Below are 9,954 nucleotides of genomic sequence, written 5' to 3'. Positions count from 1 at the left end.
GTTCACATCGTAAGTGCTCTGATTGGCTCAGACCGCCGTGGCTGAAGACCAACGCTGTGACACTGTTGCCGGGACGGAGTCACAGCATGTTGCCAACTGACGTGCCAAGGGGCTGGCGACAGGGGAGAGGAGGGCACAATGCCCAGCAGGCTGCGCATCCAGCAGCATCTCCCTGTCTGACCACCTCTTTCTCCATCTGACCCTCTCCTCAGTCTCCATCACCAACCATGGAGAAATAACCAGTGAACATCCTCACTCAATAGGGCACAGACAAATGACAGCCATTTAGCTGTATAATAAGGCTTGTTATAATCGACCACATCAGTATCTCATTGGTAAGCACAGTGATGACCGTAAGAATTATCACCTACACTCTTGGAAAAAAGGTGCTAAGTTGAACCATACAGAGTTTGACACCCCTGCCATAGGGTACCCCTTTTTCGGTGATGGATAGAACCCTTTGTAAAGGGTTCAATATAGAACCCTTTATGTAGGTTTCTTCAAAGAACCCCCTGAATATGGTTCTACCTAGAACCCTCTATGAATGGATCTGCCTAGAACTCTTTGAAGGGTTCTAACAAGAGCAATTCTATCATCTAAAGGTTCTTTCTAGAACTGTCTATGAAGGATTCTACCCGAGAACACTTAACTTTGGGAGGGTTCTTCCTAGAACACTCTATGAACAGTTCCACAAGCCTTATTAGCCTTTAAATTATAATTATTTATGACAATATATTACAAACATATTTATTACCCAGGATGGCATAGCAGTCAGACGTCCTTTGTCCTTGTCTTGTCGTGTCCAATGTATATATATATTTACACCTTTCTTTGCATATCTTTTATATATTCTCTTTTCAAACTTCAAAACACTCTCCTGCAACCCGCCTAGCTAGCCAGAAGCTATCCAGAAGCTAGCCAGTTTACTGGCTAACGTTAGTATTCAGCTAACCACGGTTTGTGGTCATCAGCTATCCTTTAGCTCGAAAAGCTATCGCCAGTTTTGTACAACGCGACTCAGACCAGAACATACCAGACCTATTTTTCTCTCCATATCCTTGGATTTCAACCGCAAGCGCTGGACATTTACACCTGGATCTCGCAGCTAGCTAGCTGCTATCCGTGTGACTATTGGCTTACGTCGATCCCGGAGCAAACATCAATTATTCCGGAGATAGCCAGCTGAAGAGTTCCATCAGCCACTCCTGGGCTACAATCACCTATCCGGACCCGTTTTACTGGCGATGCGGAGCCCCACCAGACCTTCACGAATGGACTACCAACGTTATCTGCCCAAGGGAGTTTTCCAACTGGCCCCTCCGTCGCGACGTTACCTGAAGGCCCATCTGCGGCCCGCTAATCGTTAGCTGTCTTATTGTCTGCTATCTGAATAGGTCTATTGGACAATTTTTCTTGTGTCACTATAACTATATCTATTTTGCCAATTGGACTGATCCCCTCTACCATGCGGAACCCCACTAAGCTACCAACGGAAATGCACAAGGTGGCTAAAAACAGACCTCCATCCTATGCTAGCTTGCTACCGATGGCCCGGCTAGCTGTCTGAATCACTACTCACTGGACCCTTATGATCACTCGACTAAGCATGCCTCTACTTAATGTCAATATGCCTTGTCCATTGCTGGTCTGGTTAGTGTTTATTGGCTTATTTCACTGTAGAGCCTCTAGCCCTGCTCACTGTACCTTATCCAACCCTTCAGTTCCACCACCAACACATGCGATGACATCACCTGGTTTCAATGATGTTTCTAGAGACAATATCTCTCTCATCATCACTCAATACCTAGGTTTACCTCCACTGTATTCATATCATACCATACCTTTGTCTGTACATTATACCTTGAAGCTATTTTTTCGCCCCCAGAAATCTGCTTTTACTCTCTGTTCCAGATGTTCTAGACGACCAATTCTCATAGCTTTTAGCCATACCCTTATCCTGCTCCTCCACTGTTCCTCTGGTGATGTAGAGGTGAATCCAGGCCCTGCAGTGCCTAGCTCCACTCCTATTCCCCAGGCACTCTCTTTTGATGACTTCTGTAACCGTAATAGCCTTGGTTTCATGCATATTAACATTAGAAGCCTCCTCCCTAAGTTTGTTTTATTCACTGCTTTAGCACACTCTGCCAACCGTGTTCTAGCCGTGTCTGAATCCTGGCTTAGGAAGACCACCAAAAATTCTATAATCTTCATCCCTAACTACAACATTTTCAGACAAGATAGAACGGCCAAAGGGGGAGGGAATTGCAATCTACTGCAAAGATAGCCGGCAAAGTTCTGTCCTACTATTCAGGTCTGTAACCAAACAATTTGAACTTCTACTTTTAAAAATCCACCTCTCTAAAAACTAGTCTCTCGCCGTTGCCTTAGACCACCCTCTGCCCCCAGCTGTGCTCTGGACACCATATGTGAACTGATTGCCCCCCATCTATCTTCAGACCTTGTGCTGCTAGACCTAAACTGGAACATGCTTAACACCCTTAGCCATCCTACAATCTAAGTTTGATGCCCTCAATCTCACACAAATTATCAATGAACCTACCAAGTACCACCCCAAAACCGTAAACACGAGCACCCTCGTAGATATCCTCCTAACCAACTTGTCCTCTAAATACACCTCTGCTGTTTTCAACCAAGATCTAAGTGATCACTGCCTCATTGCCTGCATCCGTAATCGGTCAGCAGTCAGACAACATCCACTCATCACTGTCAAACGCTCCCTGAAACACTTCAGCGAACAGGCCTTTCTAATTGACCTGGCCTGGAAGAATATTGGTCTCATTCCGTCAGTAGAGGATGCCTGGTTATTTTTTTTAAATGCCTTCCTCACCATCTTAAATAAGCATGCCCCATTCACGAAATTTAGAACCAGGAACAGATATAGCCCTTGGTTCTCTACCAAACCTGACTGCCCTTAACCAACACAAAAACATCCAATATACACAGGCAGTTAGAAAAGCCAAGGCTTGCTTTTTCAAGCAGAAATTTGCTTCCTGCGACACAAACTCAAAAAAGTTCTGGGACACTGTAAAGTCCATGGAGAATAAGAACACCTCCTCCCAGCTGCCCACTGCACTGAAGATAGGAAACACTGTCACCACCGATAAATCCACCATAATTGAGAATTTCAATAAGCATTTTTCTACGGCTGGCCATGCTTTCCACCTGGCTACCCCTACCCCAGGCAAAAGCACTGCACCCCCCACAGCAACTCGTCCAAGCCTTCCCCATTTCTCCTTCTCCCAAATCCAGTTAGCTGATGTTCTGAAAGAGCTGCAAAATTTGGACCCCTACAAATCAGCCGGGCTCGACAATCTGGACCCTTTCTTTCTAAAATTATCTGCCGAAATTGTTGCCACCGCTATTACTAGCCTGTACAACCTCTCTTTCGTGTCATCTGAGATTCTCAAAGATTGGAAAGCAGCTGCAGTCATCTCCCTCTTCAAAGGGGGAACACTCTTGACCCAAACTGCTACAGACCTATATCAATCCTACCCTGCCTTTCTAAGGTCTTCGAAAGCCAAGTCAACAAACATATTGCCGACCATTTTGAATCCCACCATACCTTCTCTGCTATGCAATCTGGTTTCAGAGCTGGTCATGGGTGTACCTCAGCCACGGTCAAGGTCCTAAACGATATCTTAACCGCCATCGATAAGAAACAATACTGTGCAGCCGTATTCATTGACCTGGCCAATGCTTTTGACTCTGTCAATCAGCACATCGGCAGACTCGATAGCCTTGGTTTCTAAAATAATTGCCTCGCATGGTTGACCAACTACTTCTCTGATAGAGTTCAGTGTGTCAAATCGGAGGGCCTGATGTCCGGGCCTCTGGCAGTCTCTATGGGGGTGCCACAGGGTTCAATTGTTGGACCGACTCTCTTCTCTGTATACATCAATGATGTCGCTCTTGCTGCTTGTGAGTCTCTGATCCACCTCTATGCAGACGACACCATTCTGTATACTTCTGGCCCTTCTTTGGACACTGTATTAACAACCCTCCAGGCGAGCTTCAATGCCATACAACTCTCCTTCCGTGGCCTCCAACTGCTCTTAAATACAAGTAAAACTAAATGCATGCTCTTCAACTGATCGCTGCCTGCACCTGCCTGCCTGTCCAACATCACTACTCTGGACGGTTCTGACTTAGAATATGTGGACAACTACACATACCTAGGTGTCCGGTTAGACTGTAAACTCTCCTTCCAGACTCACATAAAACATCTCCAATCCAAAGTTAAATCTAGAATTGGCTTCCTATTTCACAACAAAGCATCCTTCACTCATGCTGCCAAACATACCCTTGTAAAACTGTCCGTCCTTCCGATCCTCGATGTTGGCGATGTCATTTACAAAATAGCCTCCAATACCCTACTCAATAAATTGGATGCAGTCTATCACAGTGCCATCCGTTTTGTCACCAGAGCCCCATATACTACCCACCGACCTGTACGCTCTAGTTGGCTGGCCCTCGCTTCATACTCGTCGCCAAACCCACTGTCTCCAGGTCATCTACAAGACCCTGCTAGGTAAAGTCACCCCTTATCTCAGCTCGCTGGTCACCATAGCAGCACCCACCTGTAGCAGGCGCTCCAGCAGGTATATCTCTCTGGTCACCCCCAAAAATTCTTCCTTTGGCCGCCTCTCCTTCTAGTTCTCTGCTGCCAATGACTGGAATGAACTACAAAAATCTCTGAAACTGGAAACACTTATCTCTCTCACTAGCTTCACGCACCAGCTGTCAGAGCAGCTCACAGAATACTGCACCTGTACATAGCCCATCTATAATTTAGCCAACTACCTCTCCCCCTACTGTATTTATTTATTTATTTATTTTGCTCCTTTGCACCCCATTATTTCTCTACTTTGCACATTCTTCCACTGCAAATCTACAATTCCATTGTTTTTCTTGCTATATTGTATTTACTTCGCCACCATGGCCTTTTTTTCCCTTTACCTCCCTTATCACACCTAATTTGCTCCCATTGTATATAGACTTATTTTTGTACTGTATTATTGACTGTATGTTTGTCCTTTGCACCCCATGTGTAACTTTGTGTTGTTGTATGTGTCGAACTGCTTTGCTTTATCTTGGCCAGTTCGCAATTGTAAATGAGAACTAGTTCTCAACTTGCCTCCCTGGTTAAACAAAAGTGAAATAAAATAAAATAAAAAATAAAAACATATATCAGAAGGCCTTTGTTTAAGCGTTATACCCAAACACAGTGGTGTTAGGAATCACCTGGTTTACAGGCCACATCAGGCCTGCAAATCACATTATGCTGGTTTAAAATTGATGTGTAATTCCTATTGGAATCCGGCCAGAGTTAGGATGTCCAACAAGTGGAATTGTTAATCACCTGCAGCCTGCATTTAGAATGACTGCCAGGGTAGGGAAGAGTTATTTATTATTGTGTAACATAAAAACATATCAACCAATCAATGTATACTGAAAAAATAAACACAACATTTAAAGTGTTGGTCCCATGTTTCATAAACTGAAATATAAGATCCCCGAAATATTCCATACTCACAAAAAAAGCATATTTTCTCTCAAATTCTGAGCACAAATTTGTTTACATCCCTCTTAGTGAGCATTTCTCCCCTGCCAAGATATTCCATCCACCTGACAGGTGTGGCATACCAATAAACTGATTAAATAGCATGATCATTACACAGGTGCACTTTGTGCTGCGGACAACAAAAGTTCACTCTAAAACGTGCAGTTTTGTCACACAATACAAGGCCACAGATGTCTCAAGTTTTGAGGGAGTGTGCAATTGACCTGCTGACTACATGAATGTCCACCAGAGCTGTTGCCAGAAAATTGAATGTCCCTTTATCTACATAAACAGCCTCCAAAGTAATTTTAGAGAATTTGGCAGTACATCCAACCGGCCTCATGTGTAATCATGCCATCCCAGGACCTACATGCCACTGGTGTAGATAGGAGTAGGCAGGAAGCAGTCAAAAGTTTAGAACTTATGAATTTATTTAAGCATCATATATCAAAAAGGCACAGGGTGAACCCAAAGTGAAAAATATAAAGTACTCAGGGAATGGTAGGAGAGATTCTTCTCAGGAAAACAAGTAACATTTACAATGACAGCCAAAGCAAAGGCTGTTGTGACACTACAGTACACATCCGGCTTCTTCACCTGCGGGATTGTCTGTGACAGCTGATGAAACTGTGGTTTTACACAATAGAAGAATTGTCTCAAACCGTCTCTGGGAAGCTCATTTGCGTGCTCGTCATCCTCACCAGGGTCTTGACCTGACTGCAGTTCGGCATCGTAACTGACTTCAATGGGCAAATGCTCACCTTCGATGGCCACGGGCATGCTGGAGAAGTGTGCTCTTCACGGATGAATCCCGGTTTCAGCTATACTGGGCAGATGGCAGACAGTGTGTATGGTGCCGTGTGGGCGAGTTGTTTACTGATGTCAACGTTGTGAACGGAGTGCCTCATGGAGGCGGTGAGGTTATGGTATGGGCAGGCATAAGCTACAGATGACGAACACAGTTGCATTTTATCAATGGCAATTTGAATGCACAGAGATACTGTGACGAGATCCTGAGGCCCATTGTAGTGCCATTCATCCGGTGCCATCATCTCATGTTTCAGCGCCATTCATCCGGTGCCATCATCTCATGTTTCAGAGTGATAGCGCAGGGTCAAATGTCACAAGGATCTGTACGCTTTCTTTCATGGCCTGCATACTCAGACATGTCAACCATTGAGCATGTTTTGGATGCTCGAGATCAACTTGTACTAAAGTATTTCCAGTTCCCGCCAATATCCAGAAACTTCGGCACAGCCATTGAAGAGGAGTGGGACAACATTCCACAGGCCACAATCAACAGCCTGATCAACTTTATGCGATGGACATGTGTCGCGTTGCATGAGTGATATGGTCCTTGCACCAGATATTGACTGCTTTTCTGATCCAATCCCCTACTTTTTTAAAAAGGTATTTGTGACCAACAGATGCATATCTGTATTCCCAGTCATGTGAAATGCATAGATTAAGGCATAATGCATTTATTTTATTTGAGTGATGTCCTTATATGTACTGTAACTCAGTAAAATCTTTGAAATTGTTGCATGTTGCTTTTATATTTTTGTTCAGTGTACATGCAAAAACACAGATATCACATTAAAACAACTAATTCTGGCATCTCCCTGCAATAGCACGAGCTGGGAAATATTATATGTTTCTATGTAGAACCCTTCATGTCTTCCAAATAATCATCCAAGAACCCTTTGTTACAAAAACAGTTCTTAGGATGTTAAAGATTCTAGGTAGAACTCTTTGCTTTACAAACAATTGTCTTCCAAAAAACAGTTATTCTGATCAAAATGGTTCTTGGTAGAACCCTATCCCTCTGCAATGAACCCTTTTGAAACTATTTTTCCAAAGTGTACAGTAACTAAATCATTATCAACTTTGTTGTCAGCTCCACCATTGTCATCATAACTATCCTCTACCCAGATGCTGCGCTGCTCAGCCTGTCTCCACAGTGTATTGTTTATTTCAGTGCTCTGGTTAGTGGTTTGTGTATTGGATGTCCTTATCAATTCAATTCAATTCAATTCAAGGGGCTTTATTGGCATGGGAAACATGTGTTAACATTGCCAAAGCAAGTAAGGTATATAATATATAAAGTGAAATAAACAATAAAAATTAACAGTAGACATCACACATACAGAAGTTTCAAAACAATAAAGACATTACAAATGTCATATTATATATATATATATATACAGTGTTTTTACAATGTGCAAATGGTAAAGGACACAAGATAAAATAAATAAGCATAGATATGTGTTGTATTTACAATGGTGCGTGTTCTTCACTGGTTGCCCTTTTCTCGTGGCAATAGGTCACAAATCTTGCTGCTCTGATGGCACACTGTGGAATTTCACCCAGTAGATATGGGAGTTTTTCAAAATTGGATTTGTTTTCGAATTCTTTGTGGATCTGTGTAATCTGAGGGAAATATGTCTCTCTAATATGGTCATACATTGGGCAGGAGGTTAGGAAGTGCAGCTCAGTTTCCACCTCATTTTGTGGGCAGTGAGCACATAGCCTGTCTTCTCTTGAGAGCCATGTCTGCCTACGTCGGCCTTTCTCAATAGCAAGGCTATGCTCGCTGAGTCTGTACATAGTCAAAGCTTTCCTTAATTTTGGGTCAGTCACAGTGGTCAGGTATTCTGCCGCTGTGTACTCTCTGTGTAGGGCCAAATAGCATTCTAGTTTGCTCTGTTTTTTTGTTAATTCTTTCCAGTGTGTCAAGTAATTATCTTTTTGTTTTCTCATGATTTGGTTGGGTCTAATTGTGCTGCTGTCATGGGGCTCTGTAGGGTGTGTTTGTGAACAGAGCCCCAGGACCAGCTTGCTTAGGGGACTCTTCTCCAGGTTCATCTCTCTGTAGGTGATGGCTTTGTTGTGGAAGGTTTGGGAATCGCTTCCTTTTAGGTGGTTATAGAATTTAACTGCTCTTTTCTGGATTTTGATAATTAGTGGGTATCGGCCTAATTCTGCTCTGCATGCATTATTTGGTGTTCTACGTTGTACACTGAGGATATTTTTGCAGAATTCTGCGTGCAGAGTCTCAATTTGGTGTTTGTCCCATTTTGTGAAGTCTTGGTTGGTGAGCGGACCCCAGACCTCACAACCATAAAGGGCAATGGGCTCTATGACTGATTCAAGTATTTTTAGCCAAATCCTAATTGGTATGTTGAAATTTATGTTCCTTTTGATGGCATAGAATGCCCTTCTTGCCTTGTCTCTTATCTCTGTATGGATCAGTAGAGGGAGATGTAATCCCTGCCAGAATGCATCCCAATAGACTAAAGTGGCCTCCTCTCCTTTTCTCCTTCCTTTCATCTGCACAGACGTGAAATACCTATTGCTTCCACTTATCTTGTGTGCTTAGATCTGTTTAGGTCATTACCCCACCTTGTTTGTTTCAACGTTTTGGCAGGGTATGGTTCTCAATCAGGGACAGCTGTTTATCGCTGTTATGAATGTTTTTTAATGGTGTAAAACATTGATTTATTGTTTGGTGTCTTTTATTTTGGTTTGAGTGGGTTTGTCACAGGTTAGAAATTATGCACCTTAAAGGGCACACAAATGAAATGTTCTGAGGTATCTATTGTCCGAGTTTTGGTTGCACACATGCAAATTCTCTTGTTAATTAAGAAATGTCATTTAAATCCCAATGTAAACCTGATACACAAAATGTTTGACATTTTTGAAATATCGTTAAATCATTTTTGACTTTCTGGAGAGGACTGATCACCCTCACTAAAAAGACTAGAGACATTGGTTGAGATTTAAATGGGCTATGTAAACACTAATAATTAGAAGAAGTTTATAATTTAGCAATAGTCCTATGTGATTTGAACCACGAGAAGGACAGAGAGCGAGTGCTGGCCCTGACTGAGGGACACCTGTCTAGCCTATTTGACTATTTATTGAATTACCTTATGTGATACAATAAAGTTAAGATGGAGTCGTCATGGGTTGTATTTGTTATTGTGATTTAACAGGCAGTGTTGTTTTTTTGTACATGTGCCATTGGGAGGACGAAAAGAAGCACCAGAAGAATGAGTCCCCAGAGGTATCAGGTTAGAAAGAATAAAGTAGACGGCACACGTCAAACGTATGATTTATGACCCTATGTCGGGATAACGTGTGCACGCCCATATTTGGGCATCCGGTCAGGACATCCGGTTCCTGTTCTCACGCCTTAGAGGGAGTGTGAAATTATGTATGTGATCACGTGCTCTAGGGAGTGCCCATATTTGGGCATCCGGTCAGGGTGTGCTAATTTATGCATATATTGTATTTATTCCTTTGAAGTAGTCATGATGATTGATGTGTAGGGACCTGGTTGAACTGGGGGGGTCTGTGTTTGAACATTTGAA

Source organism: Oncorhynchus masou, chromosome 14, assembly GCF_036934945.1.
Source record: "Oncorhynchus masou masou isolate Uvic2021 chromosome 14, UVic_Omas_1.1, whole genome shotgun sequence".
Taxonomy (NCBI): domain Eukaryota; kingdom Metazoa; phylum Chordata; class Actinopteri; order Salmoniformes; family Salmonidae; genus Oncorhynchus; species Oncorhynchus masou.
The sequence above is the reverse complement of the archived record's forward strand: the minus strand, read 5'-3'. Positions refer to the sequence as shown.